This window comes from Poecilia formosa, unplaced genomic scaffold, assembly GCF_000485575.1.
Source record: "Poecilia formosa unplaced genomic scaffold, Poecilia_formosa-5.1.2 Scaffold26, whole genome shotgun sequence".
Taxonomy (NCBI): domain Eukaryota; kingdom Metazoa; phylum Chordata; class Actinopteri; order Cyprinodontiformes; family Poeciliidae; genus Poecilia; species Poecilia formosa.
The window spans coordinates 1,860,232-1,873,240 of NW_006799965.1; the positions used below are offsets into that span (position 1 = coordinate 1,860,232).

At 41.7% G+C, this 13,009-nt stretch overlaps 1 long non-coding RNA gene across 1 annotated transcript in view; it reads left to right on the forward strand.

The window, feature by feature from the left end:
• LOC103135557 (uncharacterized) overlaps window positions 1-9,700 on the forward strand; it is a 59,242-nt gene extending 49,542 nt beyond the window's left edge. The window contains exons 2-3 of the long non-coding RNA XR_001661646.1: window positions 1,156-1,282; window positions 9,317-9,700. This is a non-coding gene — a long non-coding RNA (uncharacterized LOC103135557). The remainder of the gene's footprint in view (window positions 1-1,155; window positions 1,283-9,316) is intronic.
• The last annotated feature ends 3,309 nt before the right edge of the window (window positions 9,701-13,009 follow it).

A 13,009-nucleotide genomic window follows, 5' to 3' on the forward strand; every position in this document is an offset into this window, starting at 1 on the left:
TTGTGCTTGCGTTATTTTTTTCATTCGGAGCGCTTTCCATCTCCTCCTGTCACGTTGTGACGAGAGCTCACCTGTGAATAATTCATGAGAAGCAGCACGTACGATTACGCTGGTTAAAAAGTAATGAGGCATAGCCATAATAAAAAAACTTGTCTGGCATTGTTTTACCAAGTGTCTCTTGCCCCGCGATGCTATTGGTGGGGCCTCAGTTCACATGAAAGCACATCCTTGTCGCACCTGACAGGGAGCGGCGTTAAGAGGAAGAAAACAAGAAAACACAGGCTTGGCCCGTGGAGCAGGTGTTTAAAACTCAGGCACAGCAGAGCCCCCTTCCACACACACCCCTCCTCGGCACAGTGTGATCTAGCCCCGGCTATGAGCTGTCACTGGCAGCTTTTCATGTCTGAGCTCGGGAAAGATCAGTAGACTCCCCATCTGAGCTCGGAGGCCTTTGATAATCGATGGAGCTTACAGTGGTGCTTTGTAACGACAGCAACTGTTCGCGGCCCAATCAAACTGTGCCTCTGTACCCCCCTGTTTGTTCCCAGGATTGTGCGGGTTATTTCCTGTTTGACTTAAAATGAGGCCTTGTGCTTTATGAGCGCTTCGGTGTTGACAGCGAGAAGATGCATCGGCGTTACAAAGCTTCTCTTTTCAGAGGCGCTTGCTGCAATATGTGTGTTTTCAGCACAAATCGACATGGTTTTTGGAACAATCCAATCTTTACATAACTTTTGCCCTGACACACTAGGAGTTTGATGGTTGTCTGACTCATCCATGACACCAAAAGGAAGCTATTATTGTGTTATTAGTCACAGGTCATGATCTGCCAGAAAGAAGAATTGATCAAATTTAGCAAAGGAATTAGTATAATTAAAAATGTGTCAGAATTACACAGTGTAAAGTGTTCGTCAGAAATATAGTGAATTTTTCATGTTGGTAATTAAAAAAAAGAAACGGGTGTTTCTGACTCTCTTTGCTCTTCTGTCTGGTTGGAGACCAACATAAATAAATACATACAGTTGTACAAACCTTTAACTATTTTGTTTCTGTGTGACACATTTAGCCTAAGGTGTCGTTTGCATTCATTGACAAAAATGTCGTTTTCACTGTAGTTCTAATTGTCACATGTGACTCTTCTCATGTTTTCCCCAGACACGGTAATCAATCCTGTGATGATCTGTGTGTGAAAGTTTGGTATTCCGTACAAAATCTGAGTGATCCTAAAAGTTGGTCGAGCTGCTTTGCTGTTGGAGCCACTTCAGGAATTTGACATGGCGAGGTGAGTGTGTCTTCATCGGTGCAGACAGTGTGTCTGCATGTGGTAGTAGCTTATACACACGGCATCTCTGAACCGTGTGCCTCATGTCACAAAACTTTACGACCTGCCAAAACTATTTATGGCAGTCTGGTTTGGCTGGAGGTTAAGTTACCTAAACTGTTATAAAAGTCATGCCACAGCATTATACATTGGAAGCAACATTTCTTTGTATGCTCTTAAAATGCAGACAGAAACAAAGTATTGTGAAAGGCTTATTATGCATCCGCCTAAGCACTGATACAATACTTTATAAATAGGGGAGTCCCGTTTTTTTAATTTGTCTTCTGTGCACTCTCCATACTTCCCCTTCAATGGTCTTTTCAGATCTGGTCTTTCACGACAGTTTTTAATCATCTGAAGCAAGAATATTTTACCATTAAAGACATTCATAGTGACTTGAGGTCTGTTTGCAAGCAAGCAGTTGGGGACAATCAATGTCATTCATGCTGAGATTGCCGTACAATTTATTTTTGGAATGAATATCACTTGATTTAGAATCACAATCCATGCAAATATAAAAATCTAAAACATTCAGCCACAAAGATTGAAGGGAGAAACTGTTAAAAACATTTCTTCATAACTGTTTGACCCAATGACACCGTTTGGCTTTGAACCATGAAGGTTGTGCAGGAAACAAGATAAAAAAACATGTTGAAGTTCTAAGGTATCTGGAATTTGTTCAAAATGTTGCCCCCCTTTCTTTCCATTTTCTAGCCTCAGGTATTCCACACCTTCAGTCTATTTTGGTCACACCAATTTATTATTCAGGAACTGTGAATCTAATTAACAATTGAACATGCACAGATGGTGCTCTTGACCTCCCGTGAGAGCAGTGCGTGTGTGTACACAAGCTGAAACAACTGACACATGTGTCTCCGTTTTTATGTGAACACACAGAACCTGGATGTACAGTAGATTTACTTTAAGCCTGACTTTCCACAGAGAGGACATTCAAAGGTGATGTCCCAAATTTTTTCCCTCTACAAAAGAAACGATAATAGATAAAAGCACAAAAAGTGAAAGAGTGAACTGATATCTAAAAGTAATATTTGTTTAGATGAGCAACTTTTTCATTGAAATCCGAGCAGGTTATTCGAGCCCTTTGTGTTACAAATTAAACGTAAAGTAATGTCAGAGAAACAATGAGCATAAAGACGAAGTTGATTCATAGTGTTTGGTTTGGTACCGACATGTTTTACATTTCTGTTTTAGCTGCACCAGGACACTCGTATAAAAGAGATACAGTTTTGCCATCCCTCTTCCTTAAAGCACCAGTAAATCTTGAGATGTAACACATCCAACCAAAAAAAAAAAAAACCAAAAAACCCAGAACTGGATATTTTTACCTTATTGCACCACCTGGCTCCATTTACCATTGCAGAGTCCTCTATCTCCAAACACATTATACGTGTGCATGAAGCGACAAAGGAAGCAAGAGTGGGCAAAGCGCGCTTGTGAACGTTGGCAACTCATCTCGAAGGTCATCACATCAGTGTGCCCACCCCTCACCAAATGTATCCTAAGAACTTTGCCTTCATTGTCACTGTCTTTCCTACATTTTTTTTTTATGATTAAATCCTTATTAAGATATTCTGAATTACTGCTAGTGTGATATTGCTATGTTCATGACTGTGAGAAGCAATTTTAAGTGTGTCTGACACAATGCCATCAGCCTTTTGCAACCTTTGTTTCATATACATTCATTCATGTTTAACAAAGCTGTTCAGAAACTATCCGAATTATAACCCAATGTGCCAAATATGTTGTTTTAGGGCTTTGATACTTTCGTGTTTATGTGTTTATATATGCGTCTGTTCCTCTTCGTGTGTGCAGAACATGTGAAATATGAACCGGGGATAAATTAGAGACGGTTTGCTGTTAATTCACCGTTCTCCAGTGGACAGACTTCACTAATGTGACATTTCCGCTGCCGTGCCTGAGAGCCGCGCACAGTCGTGCTCATATGTTCTCGTCCGCCTCCTGTGCTTCATGTTACCTGGCGAATAGGACAAGCAGTACAATGGTTTGAATATTACGTGAGGAGGGAGGCCATATTAATGGATGAAAGAGCAGGGAGCGGATTGATTGAATGGGAGAGATATAAAGAACCCACATAGTGGAGGCACACAGAGCTCACAGCGAGCTCAAGCTCCCCAAGGTTGTTTTGATATTTCCGAGCCACTTCCTCCAGTCCGGTTGTGTCTGTATACTAGAGAAAAATTGATTTGTAAGAGCACATTTATTGTGTGCGTGTGTGTGTGTTATGCTGCTGATGGTAGCAGGGGGCTGCTGTGTGTTTTTGTCCAGTTTGTGAGTCACTGTTGCTTTCCTGGGGATTTTCTAGTCAAGTACCAATGCCTTCTAATCTGTGGGTTTGACCAGATCATGTTTTTCATCAGTGTCTGTGTCCTTAGCAAAATATGTAAATCCATTATGTCTATTTTTGCTTGCAAAAAAAGCTAACGTTTTCTACATGCCTAGAGCTTTTTTTTTTTTTTATTGGCATCCATCACTTTTCACATGTCTCTCTTTTGGCCTCAGCTTTCAGTCTTTTCATTTAATGTCTGCTAAATCGATACTCCGAGACAAGCGTGCGGAAACAAACACAAACGGGCATGCACGCCGGCAGAAATTCAGCAAAAAAAGCCCCAAAACCCCAGCCAAGCACACACATTAAAAGGGAAAAATATCTGAGCCCTTCAACTATAATCACAATGCTCTTACTGTAGGGATAAAACTGTTTTTCTCAGAAGTCGCACAGCGTTTCACCACCCGAATGTTAGAGAGGGGCGAAAATTGACAGCCTAGATGCACAGAGTAAGTGGAAATGAGGATGAAGAGGGGGAGTGGGGGGGGAAAGCAATTCAGATAGGTAAACTTAAAAGCATCAAAGCAGACAACCAGTTCCACAAATGTGTTTCATTCACACAGACGGTAGATGGGGAGTGCACGACACTCATCCTGCAAATGTGCAGGAGCGGAGAGGAGCTGAAGTAAAATGACTTGTGTCACATTTCATCGCAGAAAGCTCCTAGCGGCCCAAGCAACTGACCGGGGCTTGCCTCTTTGCATAAAAAACAAAAAAAAAAAAACCAGAAGAAGATTTAATATTATTTTTTCCTAGCCTTTCAGATTGTGTCCACCCCTCTCCCTGCGAAGTCACAGTTACTCAGTCTGGATCTCTGCACGATTAAGCACAATCTCACTCCAAGCATGAGCGATTCCTCTATTCCCCTCTCACCATCCCATGCCTCTCCAGCAGGGTCAGGGGACAGACAGGCCGAGGACTTCATTCCTTACGCTTCTGTCGCTTAAATCAGGTTGGATGAGTGTCATCCCCAGCTTCCCTTTAGGAGCATGGTAATCTGATTCTTTTCCTCATGCCTCTATCCTCTTTCTTATCCTTTGCCTTTAACTCACAGCTTATCCCCCAAGTCTCTTTCTCTCTCTCTTTCTCTCTCTCTACCTTAATCACGCTTGTCTTATGATTGAATTATTCCCCCGAGGAGTGGCTACGCGAGCTGCTGTGAGGCCGCTGTGCTGTCACCAACAGGCTCAGATCTCTCGTCCACGCTGCCCAGGCCACTATCGCTGCCCTTACACTTCATGCTTGCTTAGCCTATCCACCCCGGCTCTGCCCTGTCACCCTGGATCATAACCGAGGGATGAAGAGCGGGACGAAAGGGGGAAAACAAACACTGACCTCATGGGAGCCTGTTTGGTCATCTGTGAGTCTACAAGATGCTGCACAGATGAAGAGGTCGTCCGGATACAAAGCTTTACAAACCTATTATTACCTTGTGACTTTATTCGCGTTTTGTCATGATAAAACCACAACAGCAATGTGTTTTAGGAGGAGTTTCTGTGCTAGATCAACACAAAGTGGTGCACCGGAGCAGAGATGAAGGAAATTGTTCTCTATTAAGAATCGAACATGTTTGAAGTGCATTTGGATTCAGCCCCTACGTTCCAGTGGAGGAGGTAACCCAGTTGATCAATCGAGTAAGCCTGAGTGGAGCTGTGGTAAGATAAGGCCTCTGGTTACTTTAGAGGAGCTGCGGAGATGCGGAGCTCGGGTGAAAAGAAGGGTGATGGAGAGTATAAGCAGAATGCCATTGTCAAAATAAATAATAGGAAGTCTCATTTGCAGTCAGTCCCTGAGTTAGACTTCTGTCATTAGAGATGCCAGAGGAGGACATATCTATATATGTATGCATGTGTGTGTGGCCTTGTATTTGACACATTGTAAGGAGAATTTTCCTAAAAATAAAAATACATCGTGAGGACCAGGTGCCCCGTAAGAAGAAGTAATGCTTAGTATTATGGGTTATGCTTAGAACTAAGGTGTAGATAGAGTTTAGGTGGTGTTGGCAGCATCATGTTTTTAGGAGGGTTTTCTTCAACACCTCCCAAAAGCAGGTGTTGAAGAATCTGTTCAGACTTGATGGTTGGAGCTAAATGCAGAACAGTCCTGGGGGAAAACCCTTAAAAGGTTGCAAAAGACTTGGGACCAGGGAGGATGTTCATCCTCCGTTAAGAAACCTTCAACACACCGAAGTCAAAGTGTGTTTATGTTAGAAGTAGTTGCTGTCACCATACATAAGCAACGCTGGTAGTGTCAAAATTTTTATTCATTTCAATTTTTTTTCCCCCCACTTCACAATTATGCATTATTTTGTGTAGTTTTGACACATAAAATGTCAGTGAACTGCTCTGAAGTCTGTTGTACTGAGACAAATGTGAAAACACTCACAGACGATGAACACCTTTACCAGGAATTGTGGATTTTACTATTTCAAACCCGGTTGATTCATACATAGATTAAAATGATGAATCCAATAATGGGTGCAACAATTTCTCAAACACACATCTACTTTTGCAAATCCACAAAAAGCAGGTCACTGACGGTAGGTGTGTTTCTGCCATCTGCTGCCTTTGCTCAAACTGAAAAGTCACCTGCTTGCTTACGTCACCGCATGCGTGCATGCGCTTTTGCAATGCGAAATTTCAAAACATCGTTTTGCAGCTTTGGGGTGAGAGAGATTTGAGACGCATTCAGACACACTGATTAGCAGCATGTTGTTGTTGCAACTACTTCTGACAGCCTCCTCGAGTCGCATGAATAAAAAGTGTGCAACCCCGACCTGCGCTCACGCAGGGAGTGCTGCTTTTTGTTAATTAACGCAGTGGTGAAACGCATTCATGTAAATAACGAAGAGAAACGTATGATAAAAGCTGACTGTGGTGACGTCTGTTGTAATCTGCTGCATTGAGTTTGTTTGCACATTTGATGGAAAAAGAAAATCCGTTTTCAGGTTATCCTATTGATCCGCTCACTTTATAAAGACGTGCTCTGGGAGCAGTACAATATTTGCTCCTTTGTGTTCAGCTCCTTTCAGAGCTCTGTGCAAAGAGACAACTTCTTTCTGTCTCCCGTCTCTGCTGAATTAGAGGCATCGTCAAGTTGTGGCCTTTGATTTTCATCACACTTTATCAGGTTGAGCGGAGAGGCCTTGAGTGACTTACCTTTACTACCCTCGCTTCCTCTCTCCGTCTCCACCGAGGCTCTCGGAATAGTCATATGCTAGTTTCCCGGGCAACCAGCCAGGACCCTTGTCCAGGAAGGGTCGACGGACATTCAATGGGGAGAACATGAAACACTGATCGTTCTCACAAAACAGCTTCTGCTTTTATTTATAGACTGCAACATCACCTATATGGGTCTGTGATATAAAGACCCATTTGCTGCCTCTTTTCATTATCGGTATGGCCTAACAAAATTGTCTGGTGCAATATTTCTTCCTCACTAAGAGGACCAGTAGGAAAATAAAAAAGCATCCTCCTTTGAGAGAAAATAGCCTAATTTTCCTCTTTCCTTTGGGCCAGTAAGTTACAGCAAGTAAGCTCTATTAATGTAAAGCAGGGAATCATAAGATAGGAAGAAATAGAAAATAAAAACTAAACCCAGCAGGCAGGACATGAGAAACCCTTTCTTGACTCTTTCTGGTTGCATCCTTAATGTCAGTAATAACCTCATTATCAGAGTCATGTAGTGGGTCGTTTATCACTTCAAGAAGTCAATCTGGTTTCAGCTGTCAGTCTATGCAGGCCTCACCTTTACCACAGATTTGAAAAAGAAAAAAAAAAAACCACACACAATAAAAACTGTATCTACCGTTTCAGTACCAGTTGACCCTGAACTAGTTTTACATTTTGTTTAGAAAATGAAAATTCATCTATGTTCAAACATTCCACAATCCACATCTTCGATAAATAAGACATTATGTATGTCGTGATACTCTGCTTCCATCCAGCTTGGCAGCATAAATACAATCTGACATTGGAGCACAGAGAGCTGCACAGGTCTTTGTTCATTGTCTATTAAGAAACAGATTGCTTTTCGTCGGTTGCACATAATTAAAAATCTCTAAATAACATATTTTGCCTCCACTGGCTTTTGCTCCATTGAAGATCAACCCTACTATGTTTGCCAGTTCTACTTCTGACAGACACATTGATTTGAACTTCCTTCAAATCAATGCAAGTACTCTGTCACTTATAGAAAAAAGGATGGTTTATACTCCAACCTTGTAACCTTGAACAGAGTTATGTGGATGAATTGATTGACTAGATATTGCTGTGTGGAGAGTCAATGTAAACAGTTAACCTGGAGCAGATGTCGGGATCTAGTTATTTTCCATTTCTATTCAAGAAAAAAGCTAAGTGAATTGCTGGAAGTAAACTGTTTTCTTTGAGGTTTTTTGTATCAGTGATGCGTATTTTGTTAACTAATCTAATAATAAAATATGTCATGGAATACCTTAAACTAGATGTTGCAATAATAGTTTTTGCGCCAAAATGAAACATTTTATTAAGTGAGAACGTTTTTCAGGGTTTTTGCAACTGCAGCTAAGCTCCAGCTACTTCATTTGAAGAGTTTACCCTTCAGAATAAATTTGCAACTCTTTGAGTTAGAACTACGGAGGAAAGATCAAGTTAGATTGTATGTTTTAGTAAATCAGTAAAACTTTGGGAGTTTATAAATATATGCATGGACATAGGACAGTAAACGTCAGTAAAAAAAACAGTCCAGAATGAGTGCAGGTGAAAAAATAACTTTGTAATAAGTGTGAAACCTGACAGTGAGTAAATCTGAGTGAGGGTTGGACTCATGTGTTACCAAAGTTTGGTGCAATTAAGAACCCTGCCAGCTGAGATTTAGAGATTTTGAAGTAATTGAAGAGCTTTAGTGTGAAATCCCAACCAAGCTTCACTGCAGTAGCCCACATGGGAGGTTATGAAGGAAAGTAAGGGATCTTCTCTCACAGAGTCAGAAAGTGATGACCAAGGTCAGGAGTTTTTACTCAAGTAAAGACTAATTTAAGAAACACAAGTATTCATATAAAGATGACAAACTTTCTAAGCAAGAGGGGAAAAAAGAAAATGGGACCCCCAAAATTTTCACTGCCCCACAAAGCAGTGATACTGCTCACCAATAGGGGGTGCTGTTTCCCATCTTCTTATCACAGTAACTAGAGTCTCAGAGGTGAACAGTGTTACTGTTTTACTCTGTGGTGATGAATATGAGTCAGTGGGCGATGTGACCTTACCATATATATGTTTGAGGATCCCCACCAGCAAAGGCCCCTCAGGGTCAACTAGAGACGGGTCCAAATTTGTACTTGTCTTAAATTTAATACTCTTAAAACGCAGCAGGGGGAAGAGTGGGTAAAGGTCACAGGTATGGTTTGCCTTTTATGAGTGTACCTTGTTTAGTTTGTTCTAATATGACAACAAACAAAACAGAAATATTCAATTATGATAATGGTTTTATTACACACAGAGCCTTATGAAAGTAATATAACACAACCCTTTCACGTTTTGTCAAGGTGCAACCACAGACCTTCACTTTGGATTGGGATTTTATGAGAAAAATCTAGCTTAGTAGAAAATAACTGGGTTAAAAATATCACTTGATATTTTTTATTTTTACAGATCCACAATATGGGAAGACGAGCTGAGACGTATGCTGGACAGCCATGGGCAAAAACCGTTAGAGGCTGCAAAGGAGTTGACCACTGGGTCTGAGCTTCACCTTCCAACAGGACAGTGACCAAACACACAGAGCTACAGTGGTTCAGACATAAACCTGCTTTCTGAAGAAGAGCATGCACAAACTTGATTTTCAGCATGAGCAAAGCTGGTAGAGTCTGAGACTTTGCAGCCACAAAAGCAGCCATAAGGTAGTCATAAGATGTGTTTATTCATGGGGATCAGTTTTGGATTTTCTTTTGTCAAAAGAAAAGCACTTCAAAAATCGTGACCTACTTTGTGTTGCTCTCAATAAAATATATGGACGTTTTGTGATGTAACCTGATATATGAATACTTTGGCCAGGCATTGTAGGTACTTGTGCTATTGAGTTGTCCAGAGTCCCTCTTTTCCAGTCCTTCCAGCCATACGAGTGGTTTTAAATCTCAGGCCAAAAACATCATTTGATACTTTTTATTTAGTGACTTTTCACTCTTTATTGCGCACAAAAAACACTAGTGGAGGACTTTTTGTTGGTAGGACTTATGTTGGCCACAGCTTTCCCACAACAAGTGCCAAACTCTGAGAGGACATTTCCACATATTTGAAAATACAGAATGGATTCATGCAACCGTAAGAAGCAAAAGCAAAATTTGGTGCTGCCACAGAAACCTTATGAACCAAATTTCATTTAGGATTTTGTTGGAAGTGCAAAAAAAAAAAATAAAATAAAAAAAAAAATAAAAAATCACTATTAAACATTCAAGAATACCAAAGTCCTTTTGAAAACAAATTATCTTTTCCTGATGTTAATCATATCATCTGACCTGGAATAGCAAAAGCAGACAAATGCATATTACACAAAACTAATTTTGTAAGTTAAAGTAAAAATCCAGCAACAGACCTTGAATTAAAGAAACGACATTCATTTCTAAAGTTTTCTAATGCTTTCGTGTATTTGAGTTTTATGTTTGCTGTTTTTATTTTCTGAAATTACAAAAAAAATCTAAAAAATAAAATGCCAAATTATACTGCTTCTCTAAATTTCAATCTTAAAGAAAAAAAAAATGCGGTGAGAAATGACATTAAAAAGCGCATGTTCTCAAATTCCTGTCCTGTACGGCAGATTAGAGGAGTCACAGTCCTTCATTTCTTGGAATAACCCTACATTTTCATGTAATGAAGCCCTTAAGATCTGAAGAGCATCAAGAGACATATCTAAGAGAAGTGCCTTCACTTTTTATTCATGTTCCTTCCCCTTTTCTTTTTCAAGTGATATGCAACTTCAGAGAGAGGACGGTGAGGGAGACGCTCACACACACACACGCACACACGCACACACGCACACAGTGGGAGAGGAAGAGAGACTGGGAATGTTTTCCGATAGAAATGAGGCGAGCCGAAGTAGACTCTTGAGTTGTGAGGCTGTCACTGCTCAGTTCAAAACATTCTGGCAGCCAAAAGCCCTAAAAACCTGTTCTATGACTTCTCTTTGAACGCCATGGAATCTCATTCATAAGCAGGTCAGGCGACTTGAAACTCTGATAAACTCTAAAGATTAGACTTAACCTGCTAAATGTTTGCTGAATGGCTAGAAATTTAACTTCGGCAGATTTATGATGACTTTTTGTTTTTGCTTTTGTCAATGGAGACCCTTGTCGTGGCTATTGGCACACAGTGGGGAGTGAATTTGTCATAACCGCAAGTATGCATTGGAAATACACACTCGCACGCATCCACACGTACACGCACACACACACACACACACACACACATACACATGTTTCTCATATTGTGGAGGACAGCTGCAGGGGTGTGGAAGCCTTGGGAAAATGGATCATGGAATCAGGCCAGTCAACTTCCTCTCTAACCGGCACCTGTTTGTCTGTATCTGCCGCTGTCTTATTTCACAATGCGTTTCCAAAACGTATAGAGATTAATCCGTAAATTCAGCAAGTAAACACTGTAGATTACTGTCACCAACACGGCTCTGCGAGAGCCTTTTGAGCTGAAGTTGCGCCGTGCGGGCGAGTAGGTACGATTTTCCGCTCGCTTGTTTGTCGCCGAGGTTTTATTCAACAGAGATTATGCAAATGTGCGTCTATTACACATCCTGGCCTAATTCACTAAGCCCTGTTATAATTAAGACACACATCCAGCGAGGGGAGAACCACACACATACACAAAGATAAGTGTTAATTTCCCAAGCAGGGAAGATGAAGCGATTCGTTGACAGGTAATACACCTTGATGTTTTTGCCGTTCTGACAACATGTGAATCTGCGAGATCATGTGTGCATAAATGCATCATGCAGCGGGGCTGTGCCTTGTGAGCACAAGCTGAAAGGAGAGAAAGGAAAGGGGGTGTCGGGGGGGTAGACGATCTTCTCTAAAGCGGCCCAGGCAGGCATCAGCACTCAATCATCCCAGATCTGCCAGACGACACCAGCAGAGAAAACACATTACCCGTGTTGTGTCGCCTTGCCTTCTTCTCTTGTCTTCTCTTTATTATATTTAGAGCTGCCTTGCCTCAGGGTCAGGTGACAATCTGCATTCTCTCCCCGCAAGTTTTCTCAAAACTGTCTGGAGTTGTTTTCTGTATTTCATTTTTTTTTCTTTTTTTTTTTTAGCATTGTGCTTTTCTCTCTCTCTCTCTGCTTCTCTCGCTCTCTCTCTCTACCTCGCTCTTAAAGGGGAGCTGTTGATGGTTTTTAATCCCTACATGAGTCCCTTTGCAGATGACTCTGCTGGCATGGTGTCAGAAAGAAACTAACAGAGAGCAGAGCTGCACATTAGACTAAAGATGAATACCCTCAGAAGGGAGTGAGGGAATAGAGGGGAAGAGGCATTTGAAGTGCTTGTCTAAGTTTTAGTAAAAAATGAGTTCTTTATAGCAGAATATAAATATATAATTGAAACACTTAAAGACATTATGAGGCTCTTTCATTTCCGCTCCCTTTTGTGTGCCGGCTGAGGTGGGAAACAGAAGGCAAGTAAACACATCTGCATATCTGAGTCATTGGTTCCAAGGGAGCTGTTATGGGCTGTCTCTGCAAATCTCTTCTCCGAGTTGCTTGGGCCCCACCAGCAACACCTCCCCTCCTCCCTCCCTCCGCCGCTGATGCTGGGTCAGATACTTCAGCATTCTTTCAATTGATGTGGTTGTGTCTGAGGGTGGCAGATCTATGCTCAGATTTCATGATTTTAAATGGTTGCGCTGTCTCCTCTTCGTTTTTATATATATAAATATTTTTGCTTTACCGCTTCTCAAGTTTGGATGGCTATGCCTTTGGTATAAAGTCCGGCAAGGTGGCGCGCACGTGTGTGTGTGTGTGTGTGTGCGCGCGCGCGCACGTCGTTTCCAGTTAGTGTCCAGCTGACGGTGAGTTGGCAGAGTTGGCGCAGCAGAGCGGGCCAAAAACCGGTCAGGGCCTCTGTCTCCGCAGCGGCCGTCACCTGGACAAGCGAGCACGCCAGCCCCGTGGCTGAATCTGAGGGATCGGAGCGACGTCGTCAGCTGGGATCGAGTACAAAGATGGGAACGTTTTGTATCTCCACCTGCCTCAGAGCACGCTCCCAGAACAGAACGCTGAAACACGGCCGGCAGGAGAAATATATCACCCCTTCACACTTTTACTGCCGCTTTGAAATGATGGTT